A 19,124-nucleotide genomic window follows, 5' to 3' on the forward strand; every position below is an offset into this window, starting at 1 on the left:
TTTGTATGGCTGCTATATGCTATAGTGGTCCGATCACAACAATTTATTCAAAGATTACAGGATTGCTTTGGGCAATAATCTAGGCCAAATTTCGTCAAGATATCTCGTCAAATAAAAAAGCTTTCCATACAAGCACTTTACTTCGATCGTTCAGTTTGTATGACAGTTATATGCTGTAGTAGTCCGATCTGAACCATTTCCTCGGAGATTGCAACATTTTTTTGGATAATCATTTGTGCTAAATTTCGTGAAGATATCTGAAGATATAAGAAAGCTTTCCATGCAAGGATAAGCTTTTTAACGTTCAGTTTGTAGGGCAGCTATATACTATAGTGGTCCGATCTTAATAATTTATTGAGATATTGCACTACTTTCAAAGGTAATAACTCTTGCCAAATTTCGTAAAGATATCCCGTTAAATGAAAAAGTTTTTCATACAAGGACTTGATTCCGATCGTTCAGTTTGTATGGCAGCTGTAGGCTATAGTGGTCCGATATCGGCGGTTGCGGCAAATAGGAACATTTTTGGGAAGAAAAGAACGTGTGCAAAATTTCAGATTGATATCTCAAAAATCGAGGACCTAATTCGTGTCTAAACAGTTAGAGGGGTAGATAGACAGACATGGCTATACAGACTCAGCTTTTCAGTCTGATCCTTTATTATATACTTTATACATTTCTTGGGATCTCCAGCGTTTCCGTTTTGGTATTTCAAACTTATATACTTACATATACCCCATTCAGGGTATATAAACCGAAACAGTAAACGTGAGCTTGTGCTAACTTCACACCCCATCACCGCCCTCTATTCACTCTTCATTCACATTTCATTTCAGTTTTGACTCATTCATCAGTCGCAATTGATTTGTTGGCAATTTGACACTCCACAAAACGCCCGCAGACTCAGCAGCGCTGGTGCGCCCATTGAAGCGGTGTCAAACGCTTAATTACTACACACACTTAAATTATGTAAATATGTGTGCGTCTTGCGGTAATTTGTTATTTAACATTTCATCTCATTTGTAGTGAAATTGTTTACTTGAATGACGACTGACAGTTGTTACAACACGAGTTGCGCCCAATTTTCTGCACCTTGGCACCCATTGAGGCACCGCTTACTCGGTTAGGCAAGCCACACAAGCTGTCCCCGCCTTTCCGTAACTCTTCAAACTCTTTGCTTTTTTGTAAATGAATGCATTTATGTTTTATGAATGTTGTTGTAATAGCATCAGTAATAGCACTGTTGTAGCCGCCGAAAGCTGGGGTGTTCGTGCTTGAATTGCCTTTTGTTTTGTAATCTGGTAGCATATGCGGTTGGCAGTTGTCGGCAGTTAGCCAAGCAGAGATGCCAATGGGAACATTTCAGTGGTTAAACCGGCTACTGCTTTGCGAAAATTCCGCTTTTACACCAACTGATCAAAACGACCCGGATTGTTATGAAAACAATCTATACTATCGCCATGAAAATAGATAATAGATAGATGGAATACCCAACAACTGGCTTTGTTGATACATTCATAAAGCCACGTCTCGTCACCATTAATGATGCGTTTGATAAATGAGGGTCGCCAGCGTTGTAAAGCATCTCCTTGGAGACGTTCTACTCGATGCCATTTTTGCAAGGTCTTTTGGTAGGAGTGTAGCATTGACGCACTTCATACCCAAAACGTTAACCAAAATGTGTTTAGTCGGTCCATAAGCTGAGATCCTCTGCTACATACATATCTCTGTGATGACAACACACCGATCTTCATTTATTCATTTTTTTTGGTTGTTTTCGATTAACAGAGGTGGATGGAAGACTGCCATGAGGCAAGTTTTCGTTGACTTCACAACCCTTACTGAATACCCAAACACTTGTGTTCGTTGCAAAGTAAACTCCATATTCTGCAAAATGTTTAATTATTCCGTAGACATAGGATATGTAGAAGAAGCACCATTTATATAAACCAGTGCGGGTCATTTTTGATCATATGTATATAGGCTTTGAAACAGACATTCTACAAACTCTATCAAGTGAGGCAGACCTAAGCGACTAGAGGAGTTTTAAAATTTTGAGAGTCACTTTTTAAGCTAAAAGTGCTATTTTGAATTTAAACTATTGCGGTGTAAGCCCATTAATAAGTGTCTCACGCTACAGAGGTATTTGTATTAACACAAGAAGGAATCGAATCCACATTTCTTTCAACCTTATTTGTTAAAATTCTTGTTTCTCTAGTGAATGTTGTAAGATTTGGTTTGATTCAAGGTCTTAGAGACAGTCTTTACTTTCTCTTTCACACTGCTTGAAATAGCACCTAAGTTGTTAGATAGATAGACGAGGAATGCATCGCAGCCTTAGGTCTATTGTACCTTCTACTAAATCAAAAAGACTCATCTAGCCTTACAATATTGACAAAGTCCAATATACTTCTCGGTGCTAGCGAGACGATGTGATCCCTGTTTGAAAACATGGATCCAAGGGCTTTCAGACTGCCATACAGTCAATTAACAAGTGTTCTGGTGTTTCAGTCTTCCCGTCGCAGAACCGGCAATTCACGCAAGAAGCTAGGCCCATGTTGTATAAGTGCTTTTTCAGCTTGCAGTGGCCAGTGTAGAATGCGACAAGTTATCTGAATTTGTCTTTAGGAAAGTTGATTATACATATATTTAAACCTGCTGAGGTTGTAATCCCCCCTTAGCAACTTGGCATGGCTCATGCCTTGGAGTTGTTGCCAATATCTCTCTCTGTCTACTCCTTCTTAATTGCGGATCAGCACCTTTATGGTACGGGGGCCCACCGCAAGGAAAGGTTCAGATTATACCATGTTAGTGGATGCAGGCTATACCTTTGTGACTGGGTACCCAGATGAGGTGTACTTGGTTAAGTTCCGCTAGCCTGTTCAGCCGTTTGCTACACTCCTATACCAGTAGCGATTTGATCTCAAAGGCAGAGATTGGTTTAAATGCCGCTTGACTATCCCTAAGCATGAACGTTCGTTGCGTTGGAGGTTTATCTCTATGCACTGACTTAAGGCAAAGACTAGTGCCTTAAAAATGATTGGAAAACTTCCCATAGGTATGGATTCCTGTGACTCCTGCGCCAATTTCCTCTGACGTTTTCGAGCCGTCAGTATACCACTTGATTGTACTATCCCTAAGCAGTAGCTCGAGAGTCGATTCGTTCCATCGAGAATCTTTTTGTATTTTTTTTAATTATTTTCAAAATATGCCAAAAACGGCAACTCTGCTTGCAAACTGACATATTTCTGCGTCTGTGGCGCATGCTCACAATCCATATGACGCATTCCATCGCGTCGAAGCAGTCGGGCACCTTCGCACAGGCGGTTTTGCAGGTGTGCCTCCACTACTTAAAATAAAAATAAAATTAAATAAACTAAATGCTAAATGAATGAATGGAGGAGCAATTTATGCAGAATTATTTGCGTTTTTTGTTTTTTTTTTATTTGATAACGGTATGTTTTTTCAGAAATTGTGTCAAAAGAAGAGATAATCAGATTTTTAGTAAAAATATAAAGGTGTGTAAGAACATACATATTTATGTTTATCTTGGTACACGTTGCCTTTTTCTGATGTTCCGAAGTTACGTCATCGAGGAAGAAAAATAAAATAAGCAACGAAAATAGTTTTTATGGACATAAATACACTCATCTACGCGTTTACATATGTACATACATACATATGTATGAACACCTATTTCTTCCTTTCTGAACCATTTCTTGCTGTTGATGAAGTTATAAAAGGTTTTACCTGTGCAACTTTCGAGACGTCCTCAAGAAATATAAGACCTTACAATTCCATAGAAGATGTTCAATAGCACTGGTAAACAAAAATCCACTTGTTTTTTCTGATATGAACAGAACAAAGTGTTATTATGTAAAAGATGCCAAAAATGCAGAAAATAGCCACAGATTTCCTCTATCACCTGTAATATCTTAAAATGTTTCTGTAGATATTTTTCGGCGATATTTTGTTTTTCGAGTATCCCTTAACAATGTCCAGCAGTAATCGGCAAGCAGACTGGTACTCCACTTGCATTGGTACCGTTTTTCCATAGCAGTATTGTCTTGGTGGAACCCTTCCCCATGTTCGTCACTTACGAACCCTAAATTTTCGGGGAAAAATCCAGATGGGAGTCCAGAAAGTGAATTTTAAGGGACATGTTGCAACCCATTTTTAGGCAGTAAATAGTTCAGTCACAAGATCTTTGTAATTGACAGTTTTCACATTTCAAGAAAAATTTTTTTCAACGCTTTTGTAAAGCTGCACTCCAGGATCGTATTCAGTTTCATGGAGCATTTCCACAAATGTTTCATCTTTCATTAGTTCTCTTATTTGCGGACCCACAAAAATGACCTCCTTAATTTTTGTTTCACTGACTCTAGGAAATTTTTGTTTCAGATACAAGAACTCTCTTCCATTTCTGTCCATTTCCTTAACAAAATTCTTCGTCGAAGCATAATTTAATATTTTTAATAATTAATAATTTATTTTTTTTTTTAATGTTCACAAAACGCCTGGCTATCGTCCCATATTTTTTATAATTTATTGGCAATGTTATGACAAAATTTATGTTTAATTACTTTTTTATTTATCAACATTTTTTCATGATTCTACTAGCAACGATAACCATTCACGTATTTTTTAAGAATAAATTGGGCTTTTTATGTTTCAGATGATCTAAACATGAGAAATCGTCTCCGCCAGTGAGAAAAGCATCTCATTCACCCAGCGATTTCTCCGACAGATGTCATCAAAATTCCGAAAAAATTGTTAGAACACTCCACGATATACCTCATGGTATGTGAAAAATTTCTGTTGTAGAATAAAATTTCTATAAAAAAATGTCAAAAACAGGCCAGATTACCCTACTAACCCAACTTACACAAAAATTAAAAATTTACCGATTCGAAAAACACTACGATGATGTATAAATTAGTTCAAATTAATTCTACCTTTGAATTTAATCACAGTAGTATTATAAAATCTAAAGACACAACTTACAGAATATCTGTGGGTGATAGAAAAATTCTGTTTTCAGATTTGACTTCAGGGTATTAAACTGCGTTAGAAAAACCTAAGAAATTTTAATATCATTGTAAATTATGTGTCCACCAGTGTAGTATGCTCTTCTTCTACCGCCTGACAGCTGTTACAATAGTCGTTAGCATATAATGACTAGTCGAAAAGTCTTTTCGTGTTTTATCAATAGATGTCGTTGAAGTCATATATCTCCAGTGCTACTAATCACATTGTGTCACACCATATTTTTGCTGGAAAGGTGATATTTTAGGTTTCATTTAACAAAAAAAAAAAGTAATTTGTGAAGTTTACGGAGAAGGATACTGTATCAGTTCATGTAGCTTCGCTCGCTTTCGTTCTGGAAATTTCGATGTGCAAGATGGATCTTGCTCTGATCGATCTATCGTTGAAAAGTCGATGAAATAATGGAAAAGATTGACCAGGACCGTCACATAAACAGCCATGATATCGCTAAGGAACTTAGCATTCATCATCAAACGGTTTTAAACTTAAGGTTTAACGGTTTAAAAAAGGCAAAAAGCCCAATGTTTTGGTACCACATGAATTGTTTGTGAAAAATTTAATTGATGGAATTAACATCTGCGATTCTTTGCTGAAACGAAATGAAATCGAACCATTTCTGAAGCGAATGGTAACAGGAGACGAAAAGTGGATCAAATACGACAATAATGTGCGAAAAAGATCATGGTCCAAGCGTGGTGAAGCTCAACAAATGGTCGCAAAGCCAGGATTGACGCCTCGAAAGGTTATGCTGAGTGTTTGGTGGGATTGGAAAGGAATCATCCACTATGAGCTGCTCCAGCCTGGTCGAACGATTGATTCTACATTTTACTGTCAACAACTGATGAGATTGAAGCAAGCAATCGAAAAAAAACGGCCAGAACTGATCAACAGAAAGGGCTTCGTCTTCCATCAGAACAACGCTAGACCACACACATCTTTGATAACTCGACCAAAACTGGGAGAGTTTGGCAGGGAAGCTTTGATGCATCCACCATATAGCCCTGACCTTGTATCACCGGACTCCGGTGATACAACAGAACTCCTTAATGGGGGCAAAATTACATTCAATAGAAAAATTACTTCTCGCAGTTTTTCGTCGAGAAACCATAAAAGTTTTACATTGAAGGAATAATGTCTCTAGAGAAAAAATGGCAAAAAGTAATCGACCAAAATGGTACATATTTGGTTCATTAAAGTTCATTATAAATATAAAAACAAAGTTGAAATTTGATTAGAAATACGAAAAGACTTTTTCGACTACCAATATTATTAAAATGTATAGGAAAAATATTATTTGACTTTTTCACAGATGTTCAAAAATTACTTGAAATTCATTGCTCTAGACTAGAATAACTCCTTAAGAGTAAACTGATAGAGCTGATTAAACTGAGCGACAACATTTTTGAGTCGTCGAAATAATCTGAAATCCAAAAACCAGAAAAGACTTATTATTTACTATAGTTGTAGCCAGGAAATGAGTCAAATTAAAATTTTTGACAAAATGTCGGTTTTCCAAAAAATTCGTCTTTTGTAAAATAAATTTATACTTCAGTGCGGCCTAATAAATCCGAAATCGCATTCCCTTGATCATTACCCGACAAATATATCCAAGAAAGTCGAGTGTATGTGTTTAGTTCAGTCGTTTTGGAGAAACCGGCTATGAAAACAATGTGCACAGTAACACTTTTTTTAAAATAAACATATTTTTATAAAGAAAACAAAAATATTTAACTTATATAAATGTGATATAACTATCCAAAATATTTATTTTTTAATTTGAATCATTTTCATTTTTGAATGAATCACATATCAAATAATATTACGAATATATAATGATTTGGCACCTCATGAGCTATTTAAGCTTTTCAAGCGCTCATGTTCAGAAGTCTGATTTTTTCCATTTCGACTCTTTCTTCCTTCTCCAATCTTAGTTTCACCTTAATTTGAAACTGTTTGCCTCTTTTCTTTTTCGAAATCGAGTTTTTGTTTTTCTAATTCTAATAAATTCTTCTGAATTTCGTATAGTAAGGCAAATGAGCTCGAGCTGTCCGCCGTGGTCTCTTCAAATAAATTTTCGGTGTGGTGACATTGGTCGGTTTGAAAATAGCGGACAGAATCGACTATATTCTCTGAAGATGCCTGCGGTGGTAGTGTATCGGTCGCACTGGCTAATGTGTGCTCGAAGTAGTTGCGTCCATGTCTAACGCTATACTCAGCTCCGTTTCATTATGCTCCGCTTCATTGTGCTCCAACGATGATACAGACTCTGTGGACTGAAAGATGAATGATGGTTGGATATTTATGCGCTCTCTAAAATATTGCGTGCAGCTCATCGTAAAATGGACACATCCTTTTTTATGTACTCTATAACATCGCCATTCTCGAAATAAGCCTGCGTTATGCTGATCTTTCCACTTGAGTGCAAAGATATAAAAACTAGTTTTGAGATGCCGCATTTTAGTGTGCATAATATCCCCATTTTATATGTTTTAAGTTTTGGCGCGCTTTCCACCAATCCGTTCATAAAATTTTTGTGCAGTTGGTTTTCCTGGTATTGGAAGGGTTAAATGGAAATGAGATTATTATACAAATATATATTTTATAAATATTACCTCAAATAGGTCTGGATTATCCCTTCACCTTGTCCGCGACAATCGTAACAAGTCTATCGTTTGCTGTTCTCTCCAAGCGAAAGTGCCGTTTAATAACGCCGCTCGTTTTTTCTATAACACATAAAAATTTATTGCTGAATATTAACAAAATAAACAAAAATACAATTTATAATGGTATGCGCTTACCTCTTTTCATTTTTATTGTAAAATCCCAAATGCGTGTTATGAATCAACAGCTGCTTGTGATTTGCGACAAATCGTCATGGATGCCACTGAAAACAGTCTCTATATAGTTGCCATTTTGTCGCAAGTCATGTGGCATATAAACTGACAACTGCGATATTGCCACTGTAATAAATGCCAACAGTTTGCTATCTTCAATGGCAACCGTCGTCCCAAAGACAGTGCTCACTGCATTGTTACCATCAAGTTATGGTTGTTGTCTTGGCTGGAGATCGCTAAAAGCAGTTCGTATGACAAGCAGTACAGGCATATTGTTAATGCGCTTCGGCAACCCAGTCACACGTCAAGCTTCCGCCAACCAAACGAGTGAATTGAATTGTGCAATTTACTTTCCTCCTGCGTGTAAAAGCAAAGTCGATTAGCAAAGTGCAAAATTGAAAATGTGAAATTCAGAAAGTAAGAAAATCAGAGGGTTAATGCTTGCGTTTTATTGAAAGAAATCCAATAATAGCTGAAGTGTTCTAGTGTAGTAAAATGTGAAAAGGATTGCTATGAGGCCAGAAAAGTTATGGAGTGTGCTTTATATGTGTCTGAAATTTATTTGAAAACTATGAGTGCTGATGTTTTGGGCCACTTGCGTTGGTAGTGTTTAGAAAAGAGTGATGGTAGCCGAAGTTAGATTGGAAATGGATGTGTTTGCAATTAAAAGCGGCAGCAAATTTCAAAGAGATTTTCGATGGTAAGTGTTTTTGGGATGTTTGATTGATCGCATTTTAGTTGCCTTATTACACTATTTATTTTGCTCTGTAGCCGGGAGATTTTTATGGTACACTATACTTGATTGAACGTAGCCTATTATTTGTGAGGACGAGTTAAAGTGTCCACAGAAAGCAAGTCTTAAGAGGGTTTAAATGGGTTTCGCAGGCTTCCTTAAAATCCGTACTGTCTTATTAAACTCTACAACACCTCTAGAATATTGACCCTAGATTTTTTGATCCGAGTAACTAATAATAGGTTCGGAGAATACAGTCTTGAGAATTTGTGCGCTTCTTTAAGCGCGTTTTTCAGGGACAGTTTGTTCGAAGTCGGTTCGCAGATACTTTCTCGAGAACTAGTCAACCGATCTTCATGAGGAAATTTTACTGAATCTTTGAAACACCATTCTTAAGAGACAACTATTTGATGTCGCGAGACTTTACTAATATGCAGATGTCTGCCATAAATCAATTTTCAGTTTTTCCTTTGTCCAAGTTCAAAGTTAAAGGCTTTTAACTAAAACACGTATTTTTTCACTTAAGTTGATGCTGTAAAGAGTTACCCTGCCAACATGAACATCTTTTTACGAGGGGTCACCGGAAATGGCGTCCGCAATGGCTGTGACTTAAGATATTTTTGCAAAAATTTCGGTTCTTTATTGTATTATGTTTTTGTAATACTAAAAGAGATTCAATAAAATATTTCAATTTTATATGAGAAAAATGTTGAAAAATGCTTTTTTTTTTACCTGAAAAACCATATAACCTTAAAGTACCACTTCATTCAAATATATATACATATAACATTTATAAATATACATATACATAAAGTTTGAAAAACAGATTGAATTCTGTAAGAGCTCTCCGGACGAATGCTTTAAGGGAATAAAGAGCTTTGAAGATTCTAGCAAAATATTATAAACCTTTCCATTCAACAAATCTTCAAATTATAAAAATGCTAGGCACAGTAGAGATACCTGAAAATAGGTAGATCACATAATTTGGCTTGAACGCGATGTCAAAAGTTTGTCTCGCGATTTTTACTATGGGAAAAAATTGAACGAGTTTGTTTAAAATTTTGTGTTTCCATTGGCATGACGGCTAAGCAGTCGTTGCAAATGCCAATGTCTTTAAGTCATTGAAAACTTGCCTCAGGTGGATCACCTCTCTTAATGACGATAACATCGAAAGAGTTATACAAACAGACTTTGAATAACTCAATATTACATACGGATCGATTCAGCACATTTTGGTTAATATTTTGGGTATTAAGGGAATCAAGGCCAACCAAAAAAGCTATATCTTTTGCAAAAATGACGATATTCTATTTTGAAGGTGATAAAAAAATTTGTATTAAAGTACGTGAAAACGTTGTGTTATTTTGGTCAGTCCGGGTAATATTTGATTAGATCGTATTTGAAATGCCTCAGACCCCAGAATGGGTACTACAAAAGTATGTATTTTACCATACATAGGTACATACCTATCCATGAACCAAAATGTCTTTTGTTTTGTTTTGATTAATAATAATATTACTATATCATTCACCAATGTTTCCTGCTTTCCTAGTCATGAACGTTGTTGTTTACTTACGTATGTATGTATATCCTTAAAACGTGGCTTTAAAAGTATTTAGCATTAACTACTTGGGTGACTTGTCTTCGATGCACACATGTGGAAGTAAAATTTTTGCAATCTCTTTTGTCATTTACTACAATATAAAATGGTGCTCACTTCATGAGATTATATTGAGAATTATAATTTGGGTTTCCAAACGGCTAAAGCCACAACAACTAAAATTTGCTCACTACAATAAATCAGTGATTAATTACGCCAGCGCCAGTTTTATGGGAACCTGTGAAAATTTGATGATGGGCTTGGCACCGCCCGCTTTTGGTGAAATCACCTTATCTCCGGAACCCGAGCGACTGATTTCAACTAAATTTATTATGAAACATTTTACCATATTCTTTGTGACAGTTTAAAATGGGCGAAATTGTATTCCAACCATGCCCTCATATGTCAAAATTTGAAATTCCATTTGATTCCTTCACTCTCAGTACACAAATTATAGCGGGATATAGCTTTTTACGAATAATTCCTTTAAACCTGCCACCACTTTGCCAGTAAATCATGCATTAATCAACCAAAACTGTACAAGCCCCTAACTACCTGGGGACATGTGACCTCAGTTTCTATAGTTGAATTTGACTGAAAATATCGGTACATATGTGAAGATATACAATTGGGGAGTTTCTTCTTGATAATAATATATGCGTGTAGTTGAATCGGTTCAATACTTCCCTGAGCCCCCATACACCTATTATAAAGATTTTCGAACTTCAGGGTGACTTTATTCCGCATATATCTGGCAATATGTGAGTTATTTCAATGAAAATGAGAGGGCGTATTTTATTCATAAGACTGTATCTTTGTGCCTTAAATACATAAATTTCAGCGAAAGCTTGGCCTAGCCCTTATATAACTAATATCACGATTTTCGAACATCCAGCTGACCTTACTCCATCCGATTGGTGATTGTATGTGAGGTACCTTAATGAAACCCAAGGAACAACTTTTTTTTGGCATGTGACATATTAATAGTATGTGGTATTGGCAAAAATCGATAAAATCAGTCCGAAACTACTTGCAGTCGAAATGCATGTTTGAACGCCTAGATGGCGCTACTGCAGAAGTTCGTTGATAGCTCAAATAAACAGCAAAACTATTTTTTTATATCATCAGTTAATAATTTATTATGAGCTTTTAATCTTAAAATTCTAAAATACTAAATAAATCGTATCGCTTCTTATTCTCATTATCATTATCATTATAATAATAATAAGAAAATACAATAATCATAAAAATATAATATAGTTCGTAATAGCAATCATAGCGTAATTTTACTCACATTTGTCTGTATGTGTTTGTTTGTAGTTGTATGTAGTGTTCATGTATTCGCTTCACTTTTACAAAATATATATAAACAGCATTTATATAACCAAGGAAAATGCGATGCACCAACAAATTTGATCCATCAAATAACAACGTCGTCACCAACTCACATGGTTTAACATAATTCTAACACATCAAACTACAAAACTTTGAAACCGAACATATGTTTATAGGTTATGTTTGTATGTAAATATGTTTCGAGTGTTTGTAGCAGTGTGAAGTTGGTGTTTAGTTGAGCTTCAAATTGACAATTCGCTGCATTATTCTGCAGCGAGAGTTCAAAGACTTTTCCAGCTGCATAACTTGTGCTTATATACAGATTAAAGCAGATGTAGTTAATGTATTCTTTGTATGTGTGAGTATAGTTAATTTATGTAAATCGTTATAGCTTAAAAATAAAAATATAATACAAAAAGTACGTAGTGTGTGTGTGTGTGTTTTCGCAGTTAGTTTGTTTAGTTAGTAAGATAGTTTTACTTAGAAAACTTATGCAAAAATATAAATACAACAATATTCAGTTTAACTATAATAGCAGACGACGATATACTTATTAAAACGTTGCTTTAAAATTAATACAGAATTAATAATTAATAATTTTATTAACTTAATTAATTTTATTTTATTAAATTTTAATTTATATTTTGTATTTTCAATTAAAATTAATTTTAATTAATTATGTTTTTTAATTAAATTAATTATATTTTATTAATTTTTAAATTCATACTTTGTATTTTCAAATTAAAATTTATTCTAATTAATAATGTTATTACTTTAATATATTAAAATTAATTGCAATTAATAATATTGTTAATTTAATTAATTTTTTTTTAATTAAGTTTTAAATTCATATTTGTATTTTTATGTTATTTTATATTTTAGTTATAATTTTTAATTAATAGAATTTTTTCTTCACTGATAATTAATTAATTATTTTTTAGTGTGATAATAATTTTTTTATTTAATTATGTTTTTAATTTGTTTTTTAATTACTGATAATTAATTATTTTTTGTTTAATTTAATTATATTTTTTATAATGTTTATGAATTCTCACTCACATATTCTTTTCAATCTCTTATAAAACAATACGCTTAATGCTGATACGCTCACTGCTTTGGTATGTTTTCCTTCAAACTTTCTTATATTTTCCTTCATTTTTGTTCTTTGCTTGCATGATAAATGATTTTTTATAGCGTTATGTTGCTTTTTAAATGATTCGCTTATTATTATATTTGCTTTTGCAGATAATTATTTAATTTCAAAAAATTCGTATTAGTGTGATTATCGATTTTAAGCATTTTTGCAATATTTTTTATAACATTTATTAATTTTTAAAATCTGTGAAGTTTTAATTATTGAAATTTAAATATCAAAAATTAAAAATGTAAATAACTGAATTAATAATTAAAAATATTTTTTGTAAAAATAATCAGTTTTATAAACAAAATTTAATTTTTTATAAAAACATAAACAACATTTTCGGTAAAAATTTAACTTTAAATTTAATTAATGGTATTAAAAAAATTAAAATTAAAAAAATTAATTTTTTAGAATCAAAACAAAATTTTGTTGTATATATAAAAAAATTATACATTTAAAAAGTTTGTACTCTTTTATTTTCGGATATGGTATAAAGAGCTCGCTTATCAAGAAATATACTCACAAATGACCTTGGCAGGAATAATAAATATTGAAAAATGCTCCAGATGACTACAGTTAGATTAAAGTTTTAGTCCAGCGTAATGTCTGTTATTAAAGCCCACATGTCTTTATTGAACTAAAAGTCTTAAAATTATTGATGTAAATTATTACAAAAAATGTTTTTAATTACAGAGCACAAATTTAATTTAATTAATTTTGTTCATTTCTTTCAATTCAAATGGGAATAATGAGTGCTTTGGATTTATTTTCAGTGATTTATGGAACAAGAGCAATGAAAAGTGGCTATCAAAATTAATTTAATTTTCGAGGCTTACTTTAATTAAAGTAAATTTTAATTGACTATTTATATTACTAATTAATTTTATTTAACCTCCTCAAACTTTAATTAAATTAAATTTAATTAAATATTAATTCAATTAAATTTTACTGAAATTAACTCTTAAATTAGAATTATTCGTATTAATTAAATTAGTTAATAATTATAGAAATCAATTAAATTGAATTTAATTATGATTGAAATTAAATTAAATTACTATATTAATTATTTAATTTAATTTAATTTAAATTTTTAATTTTAATTATAAAGCTTTTCAATTACAATCAACTTACTTATATTCAAGCCATTTAATTTGAATAAATTAACTTCTAATGTAACAAGATTTATACAGTTGAAGGAAAATCTGAAAACTGACGATATATAGATATATACATAAAAAATATTGGATTATTTTCCTTTCATTTGTTATCGCTCATTTTAGCCACAATCGAATAATCGCACATCCCTGTAGTTTTGTTATGAAAAAAATGTTCATGTTTATATCAATTTGAACTCTTAATATGTAAATATTTTAAATGCATCGCAATTTTCGAAATGTTTTTGTAAAATTTTATTTTTATTATTATTTATGTTATATTTTTCCGTTTTAAGTATAGTCAACTTCTAATATACGAATTGATTAGTAAGAAGTAGCTATTTAACGCTTGTGAATACCAACTGGCGTTTTGGATTCTAAAAAAAGCCGCTTATTCGTTTTACGAACTATATATAAATCTTACACTTTCGTAATGATGGATTGGTTGGAATGCGTTTATGTAGATTTGTGTGAGGTGTGTTGTGGGAATAAATGTGCCTGCCAATTTTGCAGGATTGTCAACACTTTAAAATAGTAAACTAAAATCAGCTGATCGTTATTGTCTCCTATATATTTGACAATATATTCTTAGTTTATTGCACTGAGCCATGTGTGTGGCCAAATTTCGAGAGTTAGAAAATCCAGCGAAGTCTGAAATGAGCCTCCAGAAAAACACTTTGGGTGCGCCTGAAATATTTGTGCAAGAACCTAACCTCGCTCTTGAAGTGCCCAGTTTAATTTAAAGCTAAACTAATTTAATTGTCCTCTATATTTGTAATATGTGTATGACTGTGTGTCTGTGCTTCCAACATTACTTTAAAAGTATTTGCCGTCATAAATGCTCAGTGTTGTTGGTTGTTGCTTGAAATGGTGCTTTTTGGATTTACTGGGAGTTCCAGGCACTCCACGCCTACTACAGAAAGTAATTTTACTCTCCTCAAACAAGCTACTTTCTAGCGGCCTCTGTAGCACCCTCTCTCTTTTCTCTGTCTCTCTCCCTTTCTCTTTGTTTGTACAAGCATCTGATAACCCACTATCGTTTTCTTCATCCTCCATCAAAATGCTCTGCAGTTTCTCTACATCTGCGTGACATATCTGCCTGCGTCATCTCTTCGTGCTGCTGCGGCAACGGACGATCGGTTTCGAAATGGCCGCATCAGAGCGTTGGTCGGGTTAATCGAGTCGCGCTTAATTTTCCGCGCTCTTGGCATTGCGATATCTGGGTTGTATTGTGGAGGAAGTTCTCGTTGAACGTGCTGTGTCCTTCAGATCTTGCATGTGTGTCGAGAAGGAAAGTGCGTAATATTGAAATCACTATGTTGGGATCTTCCCGTCCACCACACCCAGGGATACTGGCGGCCGCGTTTGCGCTGACTTCAAGTATCGTTTTTGCTGCCGACAACGGCAGATGGTATCGATGCTTTAGATCGCGATCTTGCTGTTTGAAGTCATCGTCTTCGTCCGGAATCGCATTCGAAACTGATATAACTGGGTATTTTGTTATCTCCAGATCTTGCGGTATGCGCTCGTGAGTTTGCGCCTTATTTTTGGTCGGACAATCGCCTTGGTGACCAGCCTATTTGACTTTTCGGTGTGGGCCTAATGAGATCGGATCCATCTGACGTAGACTGCAAACGCAAAAGGTTTAATTCAAAATCAAGTCAGGCTTAACGGCATAAAGACTCACCTGTGGCGGCGGCACAAAGTACAAACAACAATGCACACCGATTATCGCTGTATGTTGCGACGATTCAGTCACTCTCGTCTGCGAAAATATTGGCGAAACTGCGCGCGCAAAGCAGAGCGTGCTGGCAGTGGTTTTCGTACACTGGTATTCTCTACTCATGTCATCGCACTCTCCTGCTCATCGGTGGCAGGCGGTTTTCGTACGCGCCAACTCGTCCTCACAGTTGATGCCGTCGCCGAAACCGGGTGTATCCGCTACCGTTAAGCGTAAGCGTACACACCGCGTTCTTCTATATCCATTGTCTGCGCCTTTCGACGCGCAGTCACGTTTTCTCAAAGCCGCTCTTCAACATTGGGTTCTACTGCCGGTGCCATCGGTCACCAGAGAAACAGACTAACGATCAGCGTTGACTTGCCTAGGCCTGGTCACCGACAGCCATGAGCAGTGAAGTTCAGAAACCACGTTTTGCTGATTTCCGATGCACCTGCTCGGAGTAGTGTGTAAAAGCCGATGATGTAGTCACCGATCATATCGAGAATGGCGGCGTTTTGGCTGCATGATATAAATAAAAAGTGGTGACGTATTAGTCGGTTTTCTTTCTATAAAATGTAAAACTTATTTTGAAAGTGGTTTAAAGTTCGTTTCTGAGTGATCATAGTCAAAGGAGTTAAAGCTTAGAAAAGCATCTTTCAAAGGCTGACACTACCTCGTAGCTGATTTCTAAAATTCGTACCTTTTAATTATGCAGTCATGCAGAGTTTTGCTTGGCTGATAACGCTTTCTTTAGGAGATAGAACGAGATTGTGAGATTCATGTATATATGGTGAAAGCTCGGAACTTTCGAAAGAGTGCTGTTTGCGGCTCTGCACCTCCACTCTTTCCAAAAGTCAACGCTGTGATATCCGCACGATCTTCGTGGTCAAATCGATGCATTCAGAAAAGCAGTTGATTCAGATCTTTTCCTCAACAGCATATAACTGCCTAGGAGTTAACAACGGCATGATCATTTCTTCTTTTCGTGTGAATGGCCACGGTTGGGAAATGAGAAGACAAGAACTAGAAGTATAATTTTTAAAATATTCAGGTCTGAAGAAACCATTGCATTACAAAAGCCGAATTTGTTAAAATAGCACTGGGGTATAAAGGTATACCTTATGTCAAAAGAAGTAGAAAGAAAAGGTTCGTTTTCTCAAAATCATAAATTCTGTATTTATGCTTCAAATCAATTTGTATTGGCTGTCAAGACGTTTGGTATTGTTCCTCAGTAAATGTCAAGTGATGTCTCATTGACCTAACACAGAGTTCTTTAAATAATAGAAAGAATCTGGAACCAAATCAGGAACCAATCACCTCACCTTAGCGCAGTCCCGGTAGCATATGGGATATTCTCCTGGTCTGGACACAGTTCAATTAAGTATCTGAAGTCTGGTAATACTCACCAAGGATTCGCGATGAGGAAATCTATTCTCACAATCATTATCATCGTTATTATTTTTAATGGAGTGTAACATGCTGTAACGATTTTTTTTAGTTGGGGTTGTAGCGTGTCGTATCATAATTAGAGACATGAGAGACTAATTCACAATAGAAATATAGGATTATTCTAGATATAGAATAGAGCGATACGACACGGTTACATATAAATCGGTAAAAACACCATAATCGCTTTCGGTGGGGTAAATATACCTTTTGGAAGCAATGGTTCAGCCAAAATTGTCTTGATAAGAAGAAAAGAATTTTTATATGATGTAAAAAATGAAGTTGATGCTCATTTTTCGAAATTCGTGATTTGGTTGAAAATGTAAAGTTTGTTCGGAGGGACAGACGGACTATGAGGAGTTCTATTTAGTATGACCAGAGATGTTTGTGTAAGAACATCCTGTCTAAATGATTCCTGGTGGAAGAACGGTGGCAAGATTTTACACGGTAGCCACCATCCGCATCTCAGAAACAACCACATCGTGACCGAATTCAGAAACCAAAAGCATAAATGAATACCATCAGTGTCGTGGCATTCATGGGGTGGGTTCCTCTTGGTTTTCATGTCTCAAAACTGGTGCTCTGCCAATGGAACTCGTTTCTGTTGATCAGAGATGAAGCAGAATTCGCTGGGCTGAAGTCCATCCCAAAAGTGCTATGAAGAGCACGAACGGGGACTGGAGGAATTGATTATCGTAAGTGTGTGCATCTGGTGGGGTTATGAGCGGTAAATATTATCACATCAATTAAATATTTTGTGTTTTGTTGCATGATTCGGTGCTTTTGTCACCGATGTATATAACTAAAACAAACTCATTTTAAAGCATCAGGCAGTCTTTACTATAAGACTGCACAATTCTCAAAAAGCTTAATCTTGCTGCACAAACCCCTAATTAGTTGCATGCAACAACGCAACAGACAATGCACACAAATAGCGACGCTCTCGGCATTTTTACATTTTGGCACACACAGAATACAACCTCGACACTAATTTGACGCAAACGCATGCCGCATGCCACACACCACAACAGCAACAAAAATCGCGATTGCCACTCACGCATATGCAAATGCCTGCACATGTAATTATGAGTGGAAATATATTTATGTACGCGGCTGTGCCTTGTGGGCGCGACAAGGAGGTCAAGTGCCGGAAGTGTGTCGTTTGCTTCGAAAAATTTCGGCTTGTAGCGTGTTTTTCAGTGATTTGAGGTGACTGTGGGGTGCAGCGCCTCAAAGTATGTTACACAATTTGGCGACAGAGTGCTTTGTAAAGACACACACACACGCACATTTGGCCACACACACGCTATTCAAGTGCCAGCAGAGCACAAAGAAACGCACAAAAGAATGTTGAGAAACAACAACAACCACAACAACACTTACACATTGCTACGCTTAGAACTGCTGCAGCACGTATGCGTTATTTACATACAACAACAACAAGTACACTTTTTATTTGCTGAATGTCTGATTTGGTGCCGTTAATAAGCTCGCTGGTAAGGATACTTGCTGGCAGTAAATATTTCTTCGCTTTCGCTTTGGTTTTTTTTTCTTTTGTTTTTGTTTTTGGGTGGCACCCGCTGTGTGTATCCTGGCAAAGCGCACACAGAGGTCCTACGCACGTCGATTTTTTCCTCCGTGGTTTTTGCTTTAACCACTTTGCTTTGTGTTTCCCTTACACGCTATGTTATTTCCGCTTTATAAATTATTGTCTTTTGTTATTTTGCACTTTCTTTCATTGATTGCGTAACAAACAATTTGTTTATTGTTTAATTTTCATGCATTTCCCGTTATTAATATGCCCGTCAAACCGTCATCGCCATGTTAGCGTACGCCGCACACTTTTGCACCGTTGTATTTGTTGCTTTCGTCGCTCGAATTCTACTAAGCTTCTTCTATTCGCTTTATCTCATGCTTCTCAGGCTGCTCAGCCGTGTGTACACTTCACTTTAACGCCCGTGTAATTCACTAGCAATTTGTTTTCATTATAGAAATTAGTCTCCAAAACACTCAATTCACTGCAAATTTAATTATTTTAAATGATTTATTCTGTTTTTGTTGACTTAAATAAAATTAAAAATTCTAATTGCCTTGCTAATATGCAATTTGTTGAAT

At 35.2% G+C, this 19,124-nt stretch overlaps 1 pseudogene; it reads right to left on the minus strand.

The window, feature by feature from the left end:
• Positions 1-14,999: 14,999 nt before the first annotated feature.
• On the minus strand, positions 15,000-17,041 carry LOC120781074 (annotated as a pseudogene).
• Positions 17,042-19,124: the final 2,083 nt, after the last annotated feature.

Source organism: Bactrocera tryoni, unplaced genomic scaffold (assembly GCF_016617805.1).
Source record: "Bactrocera tryoni isolate S06 unplaced genomic scaffold, CSIRO_BtryS06_freeze2 scaffold_265, whole genome shotgun sequence".
Taxonomy (NCBI): Eukaryota; Metazoa; Arthropoda; class Insecta; order Diptera; family Tephritidae; genus Bactrocera; species Bactrocera tryoni.